At 39.7% G+C, this 19,947-nt stretch overlaps 1 long non-coding RNA gene across 1 annotated transcript in view; it reads left to right on the top strand.

The window, feature by feature from the left end:
- The window catches only part of LOC311606705, a 342,592-nt gene that overhangs the window by 34,927 nt on the left and 287,718 nt on the right, over nucleotides 1–19,947 (top strand). The window contains exon 3 of the long non-coding RNA XR_014782412.1: nucleotides 4,413–4,582. This is a non-coding gene — a long non-coding RNA (uncharacterized lncRNA). The remainder of the gene's footprint in view (nucleotides 1–4,412; nucleotides 4,583–19,947) is intronic.

The following is a 19,947-nucleotide window of genomic DNA, read 5'->3' as shown; positions in this document are numbered from 1 at the left end:
CTGGGTGTTGCTATAAATACATCATGTAAATGTGACTTTAATCAGCTGTCTCTATAGCAGTTAAAGGATATTATTCTGAATGGTCTGAGTTGTCTGAGCCAATCTGTTTAAATGCTTGAAGGAAGGTTTTCCTGGGGAAGAAGGAATGCTACCTGTGGACTGCATCACTAGCTCCTGTAGAAGCATTTCCACCTGTCCTTCCTGACAGCCTGCCCTACAGATATGCCTGGCCAAGCTTCTGCAGTTTACTGGCTCCTCTTTCCTTGGAATAAATTCCCTCTCTCTTTTTCTGTTTGTGTGTGTGTGTGTGTGTGTGTGTGTGTGTGTGTGTGAGAGAGAGAGAGAGAGAGAGAGAGAGAGAGAGAGAGAGAGAGAGAGAGAGAGAGAGACTGTGGATATACATGTATATGTGCAGGGATTTGTACACACAAATCATACTAGATTTTTTTCTCTGGTGTAACCCTGATAAGGAAGCAAATAAAAACTGTGATCCTAAAAGGATGCAAAGATTACAATGTAGCTCAGTAAGAGAATACAGTAAGACAATAATAGATATATAAGGAAAGGCCAGAGAGTGGTGATATTTAGGAGTATTTGAATGATCCCTTTTGCCCCTCCCCCAAGCTTTTAGTTGCTCTTAGTTTTCCCTGTCTGTGGTCACCTATCACAGCACACAGTTGTTGTAATTAAATGCTGGTATGTTTGTGACCCCCTATGTCCCCTCCCCATCTCCTCATAGGTAAGTTTGGGATCCCAAATTATAGCTCATATTCTCCTCACTAGCATGTAGTTCAGTGTTTAACTCATGGGGCGGAATAAACATTTCCTGACAATTGAACAAAAAGTTTATGCTCAGAAATGCCCAAGCAGTTCTAGTCTCTCTATGACCAGAGAGGACATTTTGGGGGATTCAGTCTTTGAAGATCAACAAAAGGAAACTCCAGACAGTGGAAAAAATCTTCACTTGTTTCTTTTTAAAGGCTTGGTTTTTTTTTTTTTTACTTTAAGTGTGAATTTCTTTTTGTTTACTAATGTATGTATGTGGAGCACTTGTGTGCTTTAGGTTCTTGGAGACTGGAAGAAAGCATAAAATACCTTGGAACTAGAGTTACAGATGGGTGTGGACCACAGCGCAGGTGCATTTAACCACTGAGCCATCTCTCCAGCCCTGGAGAGTCTTGTTATCCTTAAGGGCAAACAATTTCCTTGGTCCTCTTTCTTCTAAGGGAATGTTACTGACATCTCTGCTTTACTGAAAGATCCACTTGTCAGTTAATACACACTGGTGACTCTTAAGATGGGGACTTGTGACTTTTTCATCTTTGTCGGAGGCTTTTTCTGGACTCTTTTACTCTCTTTGGTTGTTGGTACCAAAGTCTGAGATGTGCTGGGTGTGCCGCTCTCCTTCTTAATAAGATGAGATTCAAAGTCCTTGGTGATGGAGAAAGCAGAGTTTCTTCCAGAGAGAGATGGATGCTTTGAGGCATCTCAGGCAGTGACTTCCACCAGCACACGATCTCTTCCTTCTGAGAGCATGAGTGTATAATTTACAGCAGCAGAAAGGAAGAGGTGAAATCCTTTTCCATTCTTTGGGAATTGATGTCTTTTGATCTTGTTCTTTTTTTCCTATTAATTTATTTAATCACTTTACAGCGTGATTGAAACATGCTCCCTCTCCATCTCCCAGTCTTACCCTCATGTCCCCTTTCCCCTACCCTTGACTCCCTTTCTCCTAAGAGAAGAGGAGGCTGTCTATGGGTGCTAACCAACCTTGGTACATCACATCACTGCAAAACTAAACAATGCTCTCCTGTTGAGGCCAGACAAGGAAACACAGATACAGGAAAGGGATACAAATGCAGGCAACAGAGTCAGAGACAGCTCCCCCCACCTGCAACCCCCACCCCACCCCCAACCCCTGCTTCCATTGTTAGGAGACTCACATGAAGAACAAGCTGCACATCTGCCACATATGTGTAGGGGGTCTATTTCCTGTCCATGCATGCTCTTTGGTTGGTGGTTCAGTTTCTGTGAGGTCCCATGGGCCCAGCTTAGTTTACTCTCTATGTCTTTTTATGATGTCTTTGACCCTTCTGGCTCCCTCAATCCTTCCTCCCACTCTTTCAACTTGGCCTCTTGTTTGGCTGTGGGTCTCTGCATCTGTTTCCATCAGTTGCATGATGAAACCTCTCGAAGACAGTTATGTTGGGCTCCTGTCTGCAAGCATAGCAGAGTATCGTTATTAGTGTCGGGGTTGGCCCTCTCCCAAGTTGGACCAGTCATTGGTTGGCTGTGCCCTCAATCTCTGTTCCATCTTTATCCTTACAAATTTTGGGTCAAAGGTTCTATGGATGGGTTAATGTCCCCCTCTCTCCAATGGAAGTCCCACCTGGCTAAATGAAGTGGTGATTTCAGGCTCCATATCCCCACTTACCCCACCCAGTTCTTTCCTTCCATCTACTTCATTTGTTTTATTTCCCCTCTGAGTGAAATCCAAGCATCCTCTCTTGAGCCCTACTTGGCTTCCTTTGGTCTGTAGATTGTTATCTTGTACTTTATGGAGAATATCCACTTATAAATGAGTATATACCACGTGTGTCTATCTGGGTCTGGGTTACCTCATTCAGAATGATACTTTCTTATTTTACCCATTTGCCTTAAAAGCTCATGATGTCCTTGTTTTAATAGCTAAGTAGTATTTTATTGCAAACACACCTCATTTTCTTTATCCATTCTTCAGTTGAGGGACATCCAGGTTGTTTCTAGTTTCTAGCTATTACAAATAAAACTGCTATGAACATAGTTGAGTAAGTGTCCATGTGGTATGGTGAAACATCTTTTGGGTATATGCTCAGGAGTGGTATGGATGGGTCTTGAAGTAAAGCTATTCCCAGTTTTCTGAGAAAGCACCAGATTAATTTTCAAAGTGGTTGTACAAGTTTGCACCCCTACCAGCAATGGAGGAGTGCTCTCCTTGCTCCACATCCTCACCAATATGTGCTGTCACTTAAATTTTTGATCTTAATTATTCTTATGTGTGTAGGATGGAGTCTCAGAGTCATTTTGATTTGCATTTTCCTGATGGATAAGGACACTGAACACTTCTGTAAGTGCTTCTCGACCAGCCTCAGTTGCAAATTCTCTGTTTAGTTCTGTACTCAATTTTTTAATTGGATTATTAGGTTTGGTAGTGTTTAATTTCTTGAGTTCTTTATATTCTTTGAATATTAGTCCTCTGTCAGATGTAGGGTTGGTGAAGATCTTCTCCCAATCTGTAAGCTGCTGTTTTGTCCTATTAACAGTGTTCTTTGCCTTACAAAAGCTTAAAAAAAAAAAAAGCTTTTCAATTTCATGAGGTCATTTATTAACTGTTGTTAATCTTGTTATTTTACCTGTACCTCTATTTTTTGCTTGTTTATTTAGAGTGAAGGGAAAGAGGAAATTTGTGTTTATTTATTGAAAAATAATTGAAATCAGTAAACTTGATCATAAAGATGAAAAGACAATTGAAAAAATGGCTAGGTCTAGAGCATCAAACAGTACACAATCAGCCTGGAGTGTTTGATACCACTAAGAAGTAAGGACGTACTGAAAAAAAAGACAAAATAAACAAAAGCAAACCCATGCCACATTGATGTGTGTGTGTGCGCGTGCGCGTGTATGTAGCACAGGAGCCAGTGGGGGGAATGACCAATAACCAAAGATGGAACAATTTAAGACAATAAAGTAAATGGAAAATATTGATTATAACTGTTAAGTTTTATTATTCCACTAAAGATATATTAAAAGCCATATGGAAACCTACTATTTAATAAGCTGATTAAAATTGAAATTTAAGAAATGATTTGAATGGAAGTACTCTGCATGAGAGGATAACTTTACTTCTAGAAGCAATAGGTTATTTAAAAAAATCCTACTGCTACAGAGAAGAAGAAGAAGAAGGGAGCACTAACTTCCACCTCAACCCAAGAAACTATTTGCACTTTATATCTTCCGGGAAAGTGAAAATAACTATTAATTTTTTAATGCAATGGCATGATTATATTTTCCACACTCTGCAGCAGGCCCAGTGCTCCAGACCAGTTGGATGATACAATATATGATCTATATTTTGATTGTGTATGTTTGTATGTGTGTGTTTTGTTTGTCTTTGTCTTTTTGTTTGTTTTTAATTGCTTTTTGAGAAAGAAAAAACATGAAGTTGTATAGATAGGGAGGTGGGAAAGATCTAGGAGGAGTTGGGGGAGGGTAAAGAATATCATAAAAATGTATTGTATGAAAAAAACATTAAAGGCAGATAAAACAAACAAACAAATAAAACAAACCGCTGTGCTAGGTATGGGAAACTTTCCTACACCCTCAGAGACTTCCAGAACGATAAAGTTTATTACCATGCTTTTGTCTCCCACCAGAACCGTTTGGTGAGAGCCCGTTGTTGAAGACACCATGCATTTGGTCTTAGCACATGGAGAAATGAAGCTGGAACTGTGATGGAGCCTCCCTTCCTGATTGCTGCTTTCACGGTGCCAGAAGATGCTGTGGATGCTGCTGGGGAAGAAAGGTCATAAGCAGTGGTACCAAGGTATGAATCCTTCGAGCTGCAGTGATGAATAGCCTGCAAGGACGTGCTCACTGATGCAGTGTTCTGGGGGGGTATGCAGCCTTGTTCTGGTTGGATTTGGGGCCCATAGGTTGGAAGGCATTCCTGGTACTAAAATCCTGGGCAAGAAGTAGCAGCTGGGGAGATCATAGGCATCAGAGGAAAACCCACTATCATTGCTTTGATATATAAACATTTAATTAGACCACCTTCTAAATACTCGTGCGTATTAGTGCTTTCTTCATCCATGGTTAAATAGGCTTCTTATTGCAGTAGGTGTCAGTTACCATAGAGACTCATGACTGGTCACGGTGCAGAGAATAGGGAATTGTAAAGTACTTGGTTCTAAACAAATTATCTATATTATCCTCATCCAATGACCAGAAAAAAAATTATAGAGAAATGGGAAAGAATGCAAGATCCCTAAGATGAGAAGTTGTGTTGCAAAAGGAAAAAGTCTTCTAGACATGACATGGCCATTGTACTCACAAACTCACATGACTGTGGCCACCAGCAGCAGCAACACCTGCCTGGACAAAACTGAGCTTATCAAAATTTCACCATGGGAGGGAGAAGGACCCATGGAGCCGTGCTCCTTGCTGAGAGACTAGTGACAGTCAACACTAGCCAGGGGAGAGTTTTTACTCTCCTTCGTGACATAGCTTCTGACAAGGTGTCCGTGCTCCAGTAGATACCCTCCCACCTCGGCTCATACAAGCAACCATGGGTCACATGCATGAAAGAGACATGAGAGTAAGAAGAAGGACTTGAAAGTAGGGGAAGAGGAAAGGTTTCAGTGGGACAGTGAAGGAGGGTGAGAGAGAGGGTGACAATATGAAAATTAATAAGACTGATTTCATACATGTACGAAAATGCCAAAGAATAAAAAATAATTAAAATATTTAGCTTGGTTCTTAGCATCACTTAAGCACATGGTAACGATGGGTATTATTTTAAGTGAATTTAAAAAACCTTTGCAGATTATAAAGTGTTCTGCAATACGAAGAGTTGTTTGTCTGAATATAACTCTCCCTATTACTAAAACAGTCTTTCACCTTCTCACTAAATATGGTTTCAAAACATAGGGCTGAGACTCGGGGACATACTTCCATTGTGTCTGTGGTTCCCTCTTATTCTTCCCCGGTGGAGCACTAAGGGAAGACCTTATAAAAGAGGAATATGGAGTGGACTCGCTTGTCTGCTTCCTATTGGCTCCTGTTCTGCCTCCTGTTCCTGCTCTAACATGTTCTTCCATCTCAGCAATGACAGTATTTTCTCATATAGGGAACTGAATCCAGCTGGAAGTTTGTCTGACACTTTCAAACACTGTTCTCCACACCAGAGACACTAGTACCAGATTACCCTTGTGGGGTATCCCTTCTGCTTTTCCTCCAGCACCAGCACTAAGTTTTATCTCCATAAGGCCGTGCCTCTAAAGTGGAGATGATAAGTCCAGTCTCTTCCTTCTATTCTTGAGCCCTTGGGTTGTTAGCTACATGAAATTTTCATCAATATTTCGAGTAGTGTTTATAGTGGTTATTGGTAGCTGAAAATCTGCCACGGTGGGATCATGGATAATAATAAATAAGTCTGGAAAATTCAGGTGCTTCAGATCCATTTTCTCCAACCAGAAATGCAGTTGGAAACATTCAGCAATGCACCACTACTTTGGATTTTCTTATTACCAACCACTTCAGTCACCTAGCTAATAAATTCATGTCTATTTATAAAGTACTCAACATTCATTTCTTTCTATACACATACGTAGTCTGGTTCTATGACCTGAATAATTTTGTTTTGAGACAGAGTCTTATTTAGGACCAGCTGGCCTTGAATTTGCTATATAGCCAAAGCTGACACTGAATTGTCGATTGCCTGTTTCTACCTTCCAAATTCTGGGGTTACAGTTGTGAACCACCACTCCGGGTTTAGTATTCTAGATAGATCTTGAGCTATACAATAACCTTTTCATCTTATTATTTGTGTTTTATGCCAGCATGACCAGTATGTGTATGCATGATGTTTTTGATAAATTTCTTTTGACTAATGTTTGTCAACATCATTTATTTGAGCTGCTGCTAGGTGGTCTCCTGCAGACAGGTAGAAAGCTGTTTTGCCTGCTTAGAATGTAAATTCTCATTCTGTCTGCCATCTAGAAGGGATCAAATGTAGCTATTTGCCATAGTTCTTTACTGAACAGAGTAGACTAGATGTTTTTGAGGAAAAAAATCAGTTCCTGCTTTAATCATGTTAGGGTACTTAATATGATAAAGAATGCCATTTAAAAAAACAAGTAATTCCTTGTTTGGCACGATATAGATTTAATTTCACATGTTAGATTGCTAAAAGCATAGTACACTTGATATCTCTGATTCCTTGAAATACACAGTCTGGCACAGTAGCTATATGCTTTCTATTAAGGCTTTGATCTCCATTTTAACTGCACAGTTTTGCTTACTAGACTCGAAGAGCCCTTTCATTGGCTCTGCAAAGCTTTGATCTTTCCCAACATGCCTATGTGAAGCTCCACAAAGTTATAGTCTGAAAAGAGATGCCAGCATTCTAATATAATCATCAAAATAACTTGCAAGAAAAAGCAAACTTTTCACACAGATCCTATATTTAAAGATGCCTTCCTTCCAATAACATTCATTAAGCGACCATCTGTTTGCTTTTGATTATCATCTGGACCTCTAATAAGCGAGTTTAATCTGAGCAATGTTATTCGCACGCTACGTCTAAATTTAGTATGTTTCAAAGAAGTCAGCAAGGCTGGCCTCCAGGAAATATTGACTTTGATGTAACATCTGGTTTTCAGGGATTTTTCTTTGTTGTTCCTATCTAGGGCATGGACCAAAGGGCAGAGTGAAATCAAATGACGTGGGCAGAGTCATGTAACTACTTGATGACTTAATCTGAATTACTTGCTGTTTCTATCTTTGGTTGAAAGTTTCAGCCTTGTATTTTTATTGAGCACGAGGTACACATGATGTGTATGTAGACATAGTTCTGCTATGCATGACCAAGTATTCACAACCTGATAAACAAGTGCATGCAGATTTGTAAGACTAATTGTAGATTTATTTACTGTGACATTCTCTTCAGTATTGCTCCCTGCATTTTATGAAGAAAATAACTTCTGCTTCATTGCTTTCTCATTTACTAACACAGCCATTTGAAGTAAAAGGAAGTGGCCATTGTTACAAATAATTCTTCAATCTTTTTGTTCTCCTGGAAAATGGAGGGTTAAATCACATGGGCAACTGTCTTGCTTTGAGCAGACTAGAAAACACCATCACCATTCAACTCTTTTCTCAGATGCCTTTCCTTTTTTCCCTGTCTGGGCTGGGGATCAGAGAGATGTCAACACCTAAGATGTGTCCTTACAAAGAGAGTTCAAGGTTATGATGCTTCCTTAGAATAGGGAGTCTTGACTTTTCACTCAGTCAGTGTATTTTTATAATCAATGTGTGATTTTAATATCCTTGTACCAATTATAGTCTAATATATTCCATCTGATTAGTGCTTTTAACTTTTAGGATATTTTCACATTTATGATTTAGTTTAATCTTCAAAGGTTTCTATTATGAAATAATTTGCATGTTATGTATATTACTTATGCTTAGAATTGTTTTCATATTACTAGAAGTGCCCCAGTTGATACAATTCAACCACATTTTAATATTTTATACATTAAAATTATAATCTGACAAAATGACATTTAAGCCCCAGCTTTATTGGATTTACTTGGGGCAAATCACTAGGGCTTTCTAGCCTCTGATGTCCTCAGGTGTAAAATATCTCACAACATTGACAAAGTGGAATGAGATTATAAGCAAAGCTGTTGTAGAATGTGTCCCTTTGAGCATCACAGCTGACGTCTTCATCAGAACAGGCATAACAACTTGCAAGTGACCTCAAAAATGGGCTTCTGAACTGCTGACCTTCCTCTTTAAAAGAGGATCTAGGGAGAGTCACTGGGCCCCTTGAGATTCGTGCTACTCTCCCCTGTACCTAGCAATTTGGATATAATTCTGCCCTAGTTGTTTGCAGCCTTGTGGTCATGGAAGGTGCTGGCATATAAAGATTGTGGAAGGTTAAGTGAAGTGGTGACTCTATCTGTGTAGCCATGGACAAGTCGCCATCCATGCTGGGGTGAGACTACTTGCTTTGGTGCCACTTGCACTCTTGTGGAATAACCCTTTACCCATGCCTGTATGTAAGCCCAATAAACTCATTGCTTCCCACGCTGGACTTTGTTTGCAATAGTACATTAGCTTGTTAATGTTGCCATAAAAGAAGGGGGTAAGGTTTTTTTTGTTTTTGTTTTTGTTTTATGTTTCCTCAAGGAAAGAGCTCCCATAGCAGCAAAGTGCACAAAACTCATTAAAAGTTCAGGGAATAGTCTTCACTCTCTCTGTCTTTTTCTCTCGTGTGTATTTTGTGTGTGTGTGTGTGTTTGGTTTCTTTTTTAATGTATACATTTGTATTATTACACATGAACAAAATAAACTACATACAGCAGGAAGAACCAAGAGACAATCAGGAATTACATGAATGTTACATTCATAGTGATTTGGCTATTTGTATTTGGCAAGCTTGAAGTAAACATCTTTCCTATCTTGTTGGGTCTAAATTTCTGAATGAAGATCAATATGTATCATATCTCATCTCTATTAACTTAAAACATCTATCTTGATCTAAAAGCATCTTAACCCCTAACCTACTAAGCTTAATTGAAAGACTAAACTTTCTGGTCTTCAACCCTATCAGAGATTTGAGAAGGAATAAAACTTAAATACCTGAGTGAACCAGCAGTGCAAGTTAGCAGCTTCCAAAATGAAAAAATGACTGTGACAGTTTACTGCCTGAACAGTCACCCAACACTCTCTATAATGATGGAGCATCATCTTCAGCCTTCTGGCCCAATTATCTGACATACAAATTTGCAAGGCAGGAACTATTGAAGACTTGCTTACCCTGTCTTGACAGAGTTTGGCTGTCTACTCTGCATCTAAACTTGCCTATTTTTAGGCAGAATTCTGTCTGTGGCAGAAATGAGGACATTTTTTCCAGTGGCTTGTTTGCCACATTTGAAGCCATAAGGCGGTTCTTTGATGCCCAATACTTTCTTTGAGGCAGGGTGGGTGTTGCCAGCAGTTAACTTGTCTTGTTGTTAAAGAATCTTTAGAATAATAAAATCATCTTTAAATGTCTTATTCTGTAGGTCTCTGAGGCTTTTGACCTTATAGAGTCTTTGGAATGATATCTATTAGACCTAGAGTATTTATTCTTGTGATAAAATTAGACTAGTTTTTGACATGACCATGATTTGCATCAATTTACAAAATTTGATACTATTGATTTAAAATATAATCTTATTTGTGAGTAACAAGGCCTTGAGATGAGGAGTAGGTTCAATAATCTACCTTTTATTCTATCCTCCCTCTATATTTCTATAGCCCCCTTTCTTTCTTTTAAGCTCCTATCTCCTTACCTAGACAAGAAAGATAAAGGATAGAGAGACATCCCTGAGTCAAACCTAGTTTCCTTTCTGTAAAAGACCAATAATACTATAACCAACTCCTAATGAAAATAAACATCTGTAGACTAAAAGAGTAAACAGAAACCTATCCACCCCACCCCTCCTTAGAGGAAATGGGACATTGTTCTCTTAAGGTTTCTTCAGGCTGGTTTAGGATGAATAATACCTTTGAAGCCCCCCCCCCCCACACACACAAAAAAACTAGGGAAAATGGTTAAGTAAGTCAGGGATAGCATTTGTGATCCATTTTCCAAATGTTGTGAAATTCCAGGCTTAATAGGAGTCTTGTGTGGGATAGTCTGAAATGCTGGACCAATTGGGACCAGAAGCTTTCTACAGTGCTGTCCTGGAAGCTGTTCTGATGGATAACAGCAACTGAGGTCCCTGGAGCTGGAGTGTTTGGTTTCTTTTTGTAAAATACACTAGTGTCTTGTGCTGGCTCTTGCCTGACTGATGGAGAGTTTATGGAAATCGCACATCTATGGTGGAGTGAAGGGATCTTAAAAATCTCAGTAAAGTTACCTAGAAGCTGGGTAGTATAGCAGGCACTTTTGGTATTTCAGTGCTTTGGGTGATTCAACCATGGGTTCCTTCAGTTCTTTTCTGTGCAGTCTCAAGAGCACTGATGGAAAAGTGGCATGCTTTTGTCCCTGGGCCAACCCTAGACAGGAGGACTAAGCTAGCCTGATGTGGCACTTCTCCTGGGACTTGAAAGACAAAATTAGGAATAGGAATGAAATCAACTGGGACCCAGAAGTGACCATCAACGGACCTGTATAATAGAGCAAGTGGCTAACCTGACAGGCTCAGAGAACAAACAGCCTCATTTTAATTCCTGGTTAGATCTCCAATGATCATAGTCAGGGAAGTTTATGAACTTTATGCATCAGTTTCCTTATCTCTGGTTCCTCAGGCTGTTTGGAGAATTAGCTAAATTAGACTTTCTGAAGGACTTAGAATATTGCTTGGCATACATAAAGTATAGTGTATGAGTTCATTATCTTTTTATTTCTATGATTTAGCACCATGAATAGGGCAACCTATAAAAGAAAGCATTTAATTGGACTTTTGGTTTCTGAGAATTAGAGTCCATGATGTTGGAGAGAAGGCATGAGGTAAGAGTGGCTGAGCGCTCACATCTCTAAACCACAAGGAGGAGGCAGAGGGGACACCTTCCCCAAGACACATACCTCCTCCAACAAGCCCACATCTCCTAATGCTTTCCAAACAGCTCCACTACTTGAGGACAAAGTATTCAAGCATGTAAGTCTATGGAGGCCATTCTCACCGCAGTATGCATAATAGCAGCAGCTGTCAATGTTGGTATTACAACTACTCAGGGCCTTGAGATGCCAGACCTACCTACTACTTGTTCTGTGGTTTGGGTTCTCTAATCTTTCCTTAATTCACTTTTGGAGGACAGTGAACCAGAAGAATTGTGAGGTCAGAGGAGTAACAGGAGGAAACCATGTAAGGTGTTTAATCTATCAAGAAAGCAAGGATTCTGTTTTTCTAAGTGTGTTGGGAGCAGTGATTACCTAGCGGAGTGGTTCTCAACCTTCCTAATCTTGTGGCCTCATGTTGTGATGATCCCCCAAAATAAAATTATTTTTGTTATTACTTCATAATTGTAATTTTGCTACTGACACAAATCATAATGTAACTATGATACACAGAGTATTTGATATGCAACCCCTAAAGGGGTCATGACCCATAGGTAGAGAATATTTACACCATTTAAGAGATTAGTAGCATCACCTCTCTTTCTAACCCTGTGCTCAGCGGTTTCATGCTGGCCGTTCAACACTGACCAGCTCTCCCTCAAGGGGAAGAATGGGAGACAGAAGAGGAGGGATCACAATCTCACTTATCTTTGATAAGGATTACCCTGACAGCTCTATGGAGAAGAGTCTGTAGGAGGTCCCAAGTGGAAGTAGGGTAGGAATCAAAAGTTGTACTCTTTAAGTGGTGATGAAGACTCAAAAAGGTTGAGGAGTGGTAGAATATTTAAGTAGACTGGAGGGTGATTTTTGGAGATAGTATGGAAATATATAATGAATATATAATGAAGTGTAAGAAGTGAGTAAAAGAGAGGGGTCAAGAATGAGCAATTGAATCATCTTAGTGGAGCCCATGACTGTCAAGATGGGAAGACAAGGGTAGGGGGGCAGACCCTTGTGTTTGAAAGGCATGGTTTGTATCTGTTTAAAGAATAGAAAAGAACTGAGCCATAAACTGGCTGAGATTCCCAGTATCTATTTCCCTTCATTTCTATGGCTGAGGTGTCCAACACTACGCTGCCATCAGGATGGTGAGAGCTCACTCCTCGCTTCCCATGGTTGCCTTTTTCATGTGTCCTCAAACAGTGAAGAGGGCAAGCTTGGTTTCTTCTCCTTATATGGATTTAATCCCTTCATGGGGATTCCATTGCAATCTTGTTTAAACCTAGCTACCCCCAAGTGTCTCATGGCCAATACCATCACACTGGAAATTAAGGGTTCAACTTTGGAGTGGGATGGCATAAACTTTAGGTAGTTGATATAAAATGTAAATCTCATTTCAAAAGGAATATGAGAGTTTATTCAGAGCCACACATGAATTGCTGTGGCCCTGGAACACAGATTCAGCATCTCCTGACTGACCTGTCTTACCATGGAAGTGGTGACATTAGCATTTATAATCACAGGACAAATGATAGCCATAAATCAATTTATTGCCAAATACATAGTTGGATTACAGAAAAGTATGGAAAACTGTTGTCAGTTTCTGATGCTATCTGATGCCATTCTTAGCTTCTAGATTGGTGGGTTTTAGATTGGCTTGCTAAGAATATATTCCTAAGATTTTTAGCTAATATCCTCATGGATATAGGCCAGGTACAGAGAACAGTGAGAGATGACCATAAAAGAAACGAAAGATAGCTACAGATGATTTTGGCTTTGAATTCTCAATACTCCAGTTCTCCGCAGTCACAAATTTCAAATCTGTCAATGAGTCTGCCTAGTCTTTAACATGAGTGTGGCTTATTTAAGCAGCTTTTGTTTACACAAGCCATGGGAAAGAATAACTTTTATGATGACACACAAAATGGAGAATTGGAGAGATAATACTTGACTGGAGTCAAAGAACTGTTAACAGAGGTTAGGAGTGAGGAGCTAGACTTGAAAGAGAGGCAGAGATCCACATAGGAGGTGCGCTTCCTCAAAAATAAAATAGATTTCTAGTTAATATAAAAATATACTCATTTCATCAATATTTGAACAAACATAGAGAATAATAAAACCGTTTCATTGAATTTTGCTGTTCCAGGCCCATGCCACATTCTCTGCAAGGCCTAAAGGAATTGCTGACAAAGTTTCTACTTAAATATTCTTCCTGCCTCTTTGAAGCCATGCTGTGATATTAGTGAACGTATGGGATAATGTTTATGAAAATAGGTGCTGTGTTCAAATCTCATCTCTGTCTGTTTCCAGCAGTGTGACCTTCAGCAACTTGCTGGAGCAGTTCCGACTAATAGCTTTAGTGTCACAGGAAAAACATATGTGGTTAAGTATGTCTCAGGCATTAAGTCTCATTCACAAATGTGACAAATGTGATTCCTTCAAACTTCATTGGTTAAAGGGTTGGGCCTGACAGTGGAGAAGAGCTGCTTAACAATTTTGCAGGGGGGCAATACAAGTCATAAGGCCACGCCTGATTTTGATCTCTCTCAAAGAGTGACAGCAAGTGGGGAATTCTCATTACCATTCAGAAAGAACATACCAGAGATTTATAGTCCCAGAAGCTCATTAGAAGAGAATGGCTTTTTATCTCAGATTTTTAAAGTTGGGTTATTATGGTAGGTTTTTTTCTTTTGTTGATCTTAGTTTCTGTGCGTTTGCTGTCTGCATTTTCTAATTGCTAGGTACTGCTTGGATTTCTTTCTGGCTACTTCACAGGCATGGTGCAACATCTCTGCCACTTATTCTGGCCCCCTGGGTCTCATCATTTTTCTGTGAAACAAGGTAGACCAGTTGTCATCCACTTGACTTATAATCATGTTGTGAGGATTAATGAGTTAAAGTTTGTAAAATATCTCCAGCTCCTGGAAGTGATAAATAGAAAGAATAATTATTGATATTTCCCCATCTTTATTTAGACTTCAAAGGCCTTTCCCTTCACCTTTGAGATTTTGACATAAGCTGCCTACAGTGGAGAATTTAATTTGTTTTACTTCCCTTCTGTCTGACATTTCTCTACCCTCACCTCACTGCCATGACTTTAAAGAAGAAATTTCAACCTTAACCTTTGATGTCCATCTGTTGAGGTTTGTGTCTTTTCGTATTATTTTGTAATATTTTATTCTACCATTTATAAGAATGCACTCTTAGACCTTTGCTATTAGCTAAATAACACAGAGACATAATGGGTAAGCTACAGTTTCATGCCTATTCTATATGGTACCTGGTGAATTTATAGTGTGGGCCAATGATTATTCAACATTATTTGCAAACTGCCTTCCCATGAGCTCTCATTCTAAAAGTCTAATTTAAAACGAAGTGCAAAACAAATGTTGATTAATATATTCTGTGCGTTAGCATATAGTGACTTTCTATCTTCACCCATCCCTGGCTTTGACCAGATAGGAGAGAGAGAGAGAGAGAGAGAGAGAGAGAGAGAGAGAGAGAGAGAGAGAGAGAGAGGGAGAGGGAGAGGGAGAGGGAGAGGGAGAGGGAGAGGGAGAGGGAGAGGGAGAGGGAGAGGGAGAGGGAGAGGGAGAGGGAGAGGGAGAGAAGAGAATAGGGTTGGAGATGGAATAGTCTGTGTAGAAGCTGTCACTTCATAGATGTCAATCAATACACTATGTCCACTGCGAGCCTGCTTTCAGAGTACAATAATAAAATGTAACATGTACTCAGCTAGGCAATTTAGTTCTTCTGAAGAGCAGGTTGGTTTTTGCATTGTTACTCACTGTTGCTGTAAGAGCAGCACCTTCTGCATGTCTGCATTTCTCTTTTAAATCTTGTTCCTGCAAAGATGACTCATTAGGTCCACCTGACTGCAATAATGAATTATTTGGCTTTCCTTTTGCACTAGTGAAGGCAGGTTTGCAGGGCAGACAGTAGTATACATTAAAGAGCTAGCCCATATGGAGCTTAGATACTAAGAAGCTGGAAAGATGACATGTACAATATGAATCAGAAAGATAGGAGTTCAAGCTTCATCTCATTTCTCTATCAATCGCTACACATTAATAATGAGTGTGTTAGTGGTGCCTTTGCTCGACACACTACCGCATACTATCCAGCATTCAGTGAGTCCTTGAATAACGCATGGGAAAAGGCTTGGATTCTTCCCAAAAGTCATCTTTGTCTGGTGTGTACCAATAATAGGCTAGGTTTGGGTAGGTCCTTTTAGATGAAATGACTAAATATATTTTAATTTCTAACTTGCAAGCATTTTCTTTTCAAGAGTTAAAAATTGGATGCACAGTTGGAACTCAGCTTCTTTAAGTTGATGAACTTCTTTTGTTCCTTGGCTGGGAGACTTGTTTAAAAGCTGAACAATATTAATGACAATGAGCATCATTATTCATTGCTCAGCTTTGATTACACAGGCATTCTAAATTGCTCAGTGCATCATTCTATTTATGCTTTCAGAATCTTGTGATTGATCTTGGGCAAGTTATTCGCTTCTTGGAATCCTAGGGTTGTGTTTTTTTTTTTTTTTTTTTTTTTTTTTTTTTTTTTTGCCTATGCAGTGCATATGATCTTAGTTTGGTCTTGGTTACCATCCAGGATTACCATCAGAACTACATGAAAGCATGGAGCCCTTGGAAAATTATTTGTCGAGAGCTTCTTGGGGTCTGGCACTAAGCCAGGTCCTAAGGGTACAGAGACAAATCTGGTCTTGCCCTGGTTGTCTTGCAGATTACAGTCTAGGGAGGAAAGTAGACATTAAATAACACAGATTACTATTTTATCACACTTGTGATCAGAAACACAAAGTTAAAAGTAGGGTAATAGTGACAGATATGTTTTGCTCCATCAAAATTCCTAATTCATCTCCTACATCCGTGTGTGTGTGTGTGTGTGTGTGTGTGTGTGTGTGTGTGTGTGTGTGTGTGTGTGTTTAAAGTCAAGATTTAGCAAAACACTCTGACAAGTCACTTAGGTGATTATTAGACAGCTAAATGGGGGTTTTGTCCTTTATCTCCTCATACCCAGTGATGTCTGATTACTCTGGCTTAATTTAGCCACAGTAATCTAACTACTGATATCTTTCTATTAGTAATTTCTCATTCGTTCGTTCGTTCATTCATTCATTCATTCATTCATTCCTACTTTGGTTCTTAGTGACTAATTCTCCTTGTCCTTGCTCTGTGTAATAGTTACTTTTCTGTTGTTATAAAGGCAAACCATACACACCATAACCAAGGTAACTTATAGAATAATTCATTTTGGCTTATAGTTACAGAGAGTTAAGAGTCCATAATGGCAGTGTAGAGGCAGTGGGTAGGCATGATGGCTGGAACAGGATGCTGAGAGCTCACATCTTGAAATATAGCCCATAGCACATAGCAGAGAGACAGAAAGCAGGCAATAGTGCGAGGCTTTGAAGCTTCAAACTCTCACCCAGTGAGGCCCTTTCTCCTCCAAGTTTATAGCTTCTGGGTCTTCTCAAACAGTGCCATCAATTGGCAACCAAATGTTCAAGTATAGGAGCCTGAGGAGGACATTTTTATTCAAACCTCTGCACTAGGTTTGACACTGAATAGAATTCTATATAGGTCTCTTTCCCCCTATTGAAATAGGCCTGAATCATATCCTTTTTTCCATCCTTAACTCCTGTTTGACTCTGGTTTCTTATGTGACTATGAAGGAATATTGTTGAAAAAATGGGCCAATAATGGAGAGTCAGGGAAAGAAGGCTTTCTTTCTTTCTTTCCTTTCTTAAAAGAAGGCTTTCTTAACTAAGAATAAGGCTTCCTTAAGACCCAGATATCCCACTCCTTGGAATATACCCAGGAGACGTTCCTCCACACAACAAGGACATATGCTCAACCATGTTCATAACAGCCTTATTCATAATAGCCAGAACCTGGAAACAGCCTAAATGTCCCTCAGTTGAAGAATGGATAAAGAAACTGTGGTACATTTACACTATGGAATACTACTCAGCTATTAAAAACAAGGAAATCCCAAAATTTGTGGACAAATGGATGGGACTAGAAATGGTCATACTGAGAGAGTTAACCCAGAAGCAGAAAGACTTACATGGTATATACTCACTTATAATTGAACACTAGTGCAAAATGCATGACCCATGAAATTCTTTACTTACCAGGAATTGGGATAGATGTGAGGACATTCCACTGGGACTCTAGGTAAAACAAATATAGGAGATGGGGAAATAGAAGGACCCAGAGGGTCCTAGAAACCTACAAGAAGAACATCATGATGGATAGATCTGGGCCCAGAGGGGTCTGCTCAAATTATTGTACTATCCAAGGTCAATACAAGTAATAAACATTGAACCCCTACTCTGATCTAGCCAATGGACAGAATATTCTCCACAGTTATATGGAGAGCAAGGACTGACTTAGACATGAACTCTGGTGCCACATATTTGATCACCTCCTCTTGGTGGGGAGGCCTGATGGCACTCAAAGAAAGAATAAGCAGGCTACCAAGACGAGACTTGATAGCCTATGACCATATAGTGGGGGAGGAGGTCCCCTCAGTCATAGATCTAGGGGAGGGGTATAGGGTGAAAGTGGGAGGGAGGGAAGAATGGGATGATATAAGTGATGGGATAACAATTTAGTTGTAATCTGAATAAATTAATAAAAAACTGATAAAAAATAAAGAAGGCTTTTTAAAAATTTTATTAATTTATTCATATTACATCTCAATGGTTATCCCATCCCTTGTATCCTCCCATTTCTCCCTCCCTCCCATTTTCCCCTTATTCCCCTCCCCTATGACTGTGACTGAGGGGGATTACCTCCCCCTGTATATGCTCATAGGGTATCAAGTCTCTTCTTGGTAGCTTGCTATCCTTCCTCTGAGTGCCACCAGGTCTCCCCATTCAGGGGACTCGAGTAAGAAGGCCTTTTTTTTTTTTTTTTTGGCAGGGAGTAATATAAAATAAGACCTGAAGTGAGAGGGCGGGACTCACGGAGAACTTTAGGCAAAGAGAATTACTTAGATTAGGAGGCTTTGGGTCTCTGTGGTGGTGGTGGGATCAGTGAGCAAGGATGCACAGGTATGGAGAGATTGAGGGGTTTACACGGGTTAGTAATGTGGGGGTTCAGAGGTGATTGTGAAAAGCTTGAGATCTGCTTTATATATTATAGAAGCCATTGAGACATCTTAAGCTGTATGGAATTTTATTACTGTGGTATCAGTGTGGAGGAAAGTCAAGGATCTTAGAGTGGATGTAGGGAACACAATTAAAAGGCTACTATAATGGTCCAAGTAAGAAATGCCACTACATAGGAAGGTACCATCAGCCATGGGCAGAAAGAGGCATGGGCTGGATAGATCATGAAAAGGAACATATTTAGGATGGTGCCCAGGTGGTATTAGCCACTAGAAAGGGTATGTTGCTGCTATCTTTACTGAGACATGAGCACTGCATGATGAAAAGGTGGGGGAGTAGACAGAGGATACAAAGTTCTACTTTAGATATGCTAAGTACAATGTGTCTTTAAGTTATCTAAGTAGAGATGACAGGCAAGACAGGAGAACATGTAAAGATCTAGAGCTAATAAAGAATCTAATGGAAAATAGATTTCCATATCAAAGAGATTATATTAAAGGCATGCAGTGGATGAGGTGGCTTAGAGAAAGCACACAGAGCAAGGAAAGAGGACATAGAAACACACTATGGTGAATACCAATATTAAGAGTTCAGTTGAATAGAAGGCTAAGAAAGAATGGTTAAAAACAAGAAACAAACAAACATAAAACCGATATGGACAAGGGAGGGGCCAGAGAGAAGACAGGCATGGGGGAAAGTGATCTAATTCTATTTCAACTAAGAACACATATTTTTTAAAAAGACAGAATGGAATTTGACTGTATTATCAAAGGACCAAAAAGGGAGCTTTTTAAGAAAACAGGCATGTTATTTTAAATGGGTGTTTTAAAATGAGTACAGTAGCTAACAGGATGTGTTTGAGATAGTGGAAATATTCCATAATCAGATTGTGGTGGTGATTGAATAATTGTAATTTTATTATAAAAGAATTGAATTTCACACTTAAAAAGTATATTTTTTTTGATAAGAAGATTATTCTCCAAAGAAAGAAGAAAGAACTGTATTGTTAGAAAGAGGTTTAGCAATTCAACTACAAAAGACAACGAGAGACCTCCTTCCTTTCCAGAACATAGAGGTTTGCTCTGAGGTTCCTGCAGGCTGCTGAGGCCAGGCAGTGTGTGGCAGGATCAGGATTCTCTGCCATGCAGCACCAAGAAGCTATTGTGTGAACCTGGAAAGGGGAAGCCCAAGTTACAGTGAAAATCCAAGGATGTTGGAGATGTCAGAACCATGGGACATCTGCTGAAAGAAGCTGCATGAACAGCATGGAGCCAGCCCGCAGAGGCTCTGTGTGCCCTAGATAGCAGAGCTGGAGGGATGGGGCTACCCAACTATTTTGTCCCCAGGATGATTCTATCCTCAGCTCCAGTTGCATAGCAGGAAGCTACAGGATGTGGTGTTTCCCCTGCTGGGTTTCAACCTTACTTTGTTGTGATGTTTTGTTGCTATGTCCCCATTCCTCCCTTTTGGCATGAGAATGTTTACTCTTTGCCACGGT

The sequence above is a fragment of the Acomys minous genome (assembly GCF_964271855.1).
Source record: "Acomys minous genome assembly, chromosome: 10".
NCBI classification, from domain to species: Eukaryota; Metazoa; Chordata; class Mammalia; order Rodentia; family Muridae; genus Acomys; species Acomys minous.
Note: the sequence above shows the minus strand (reverse complement) of the source record. Positions and strands in the feature narration are given on the sequence as shown.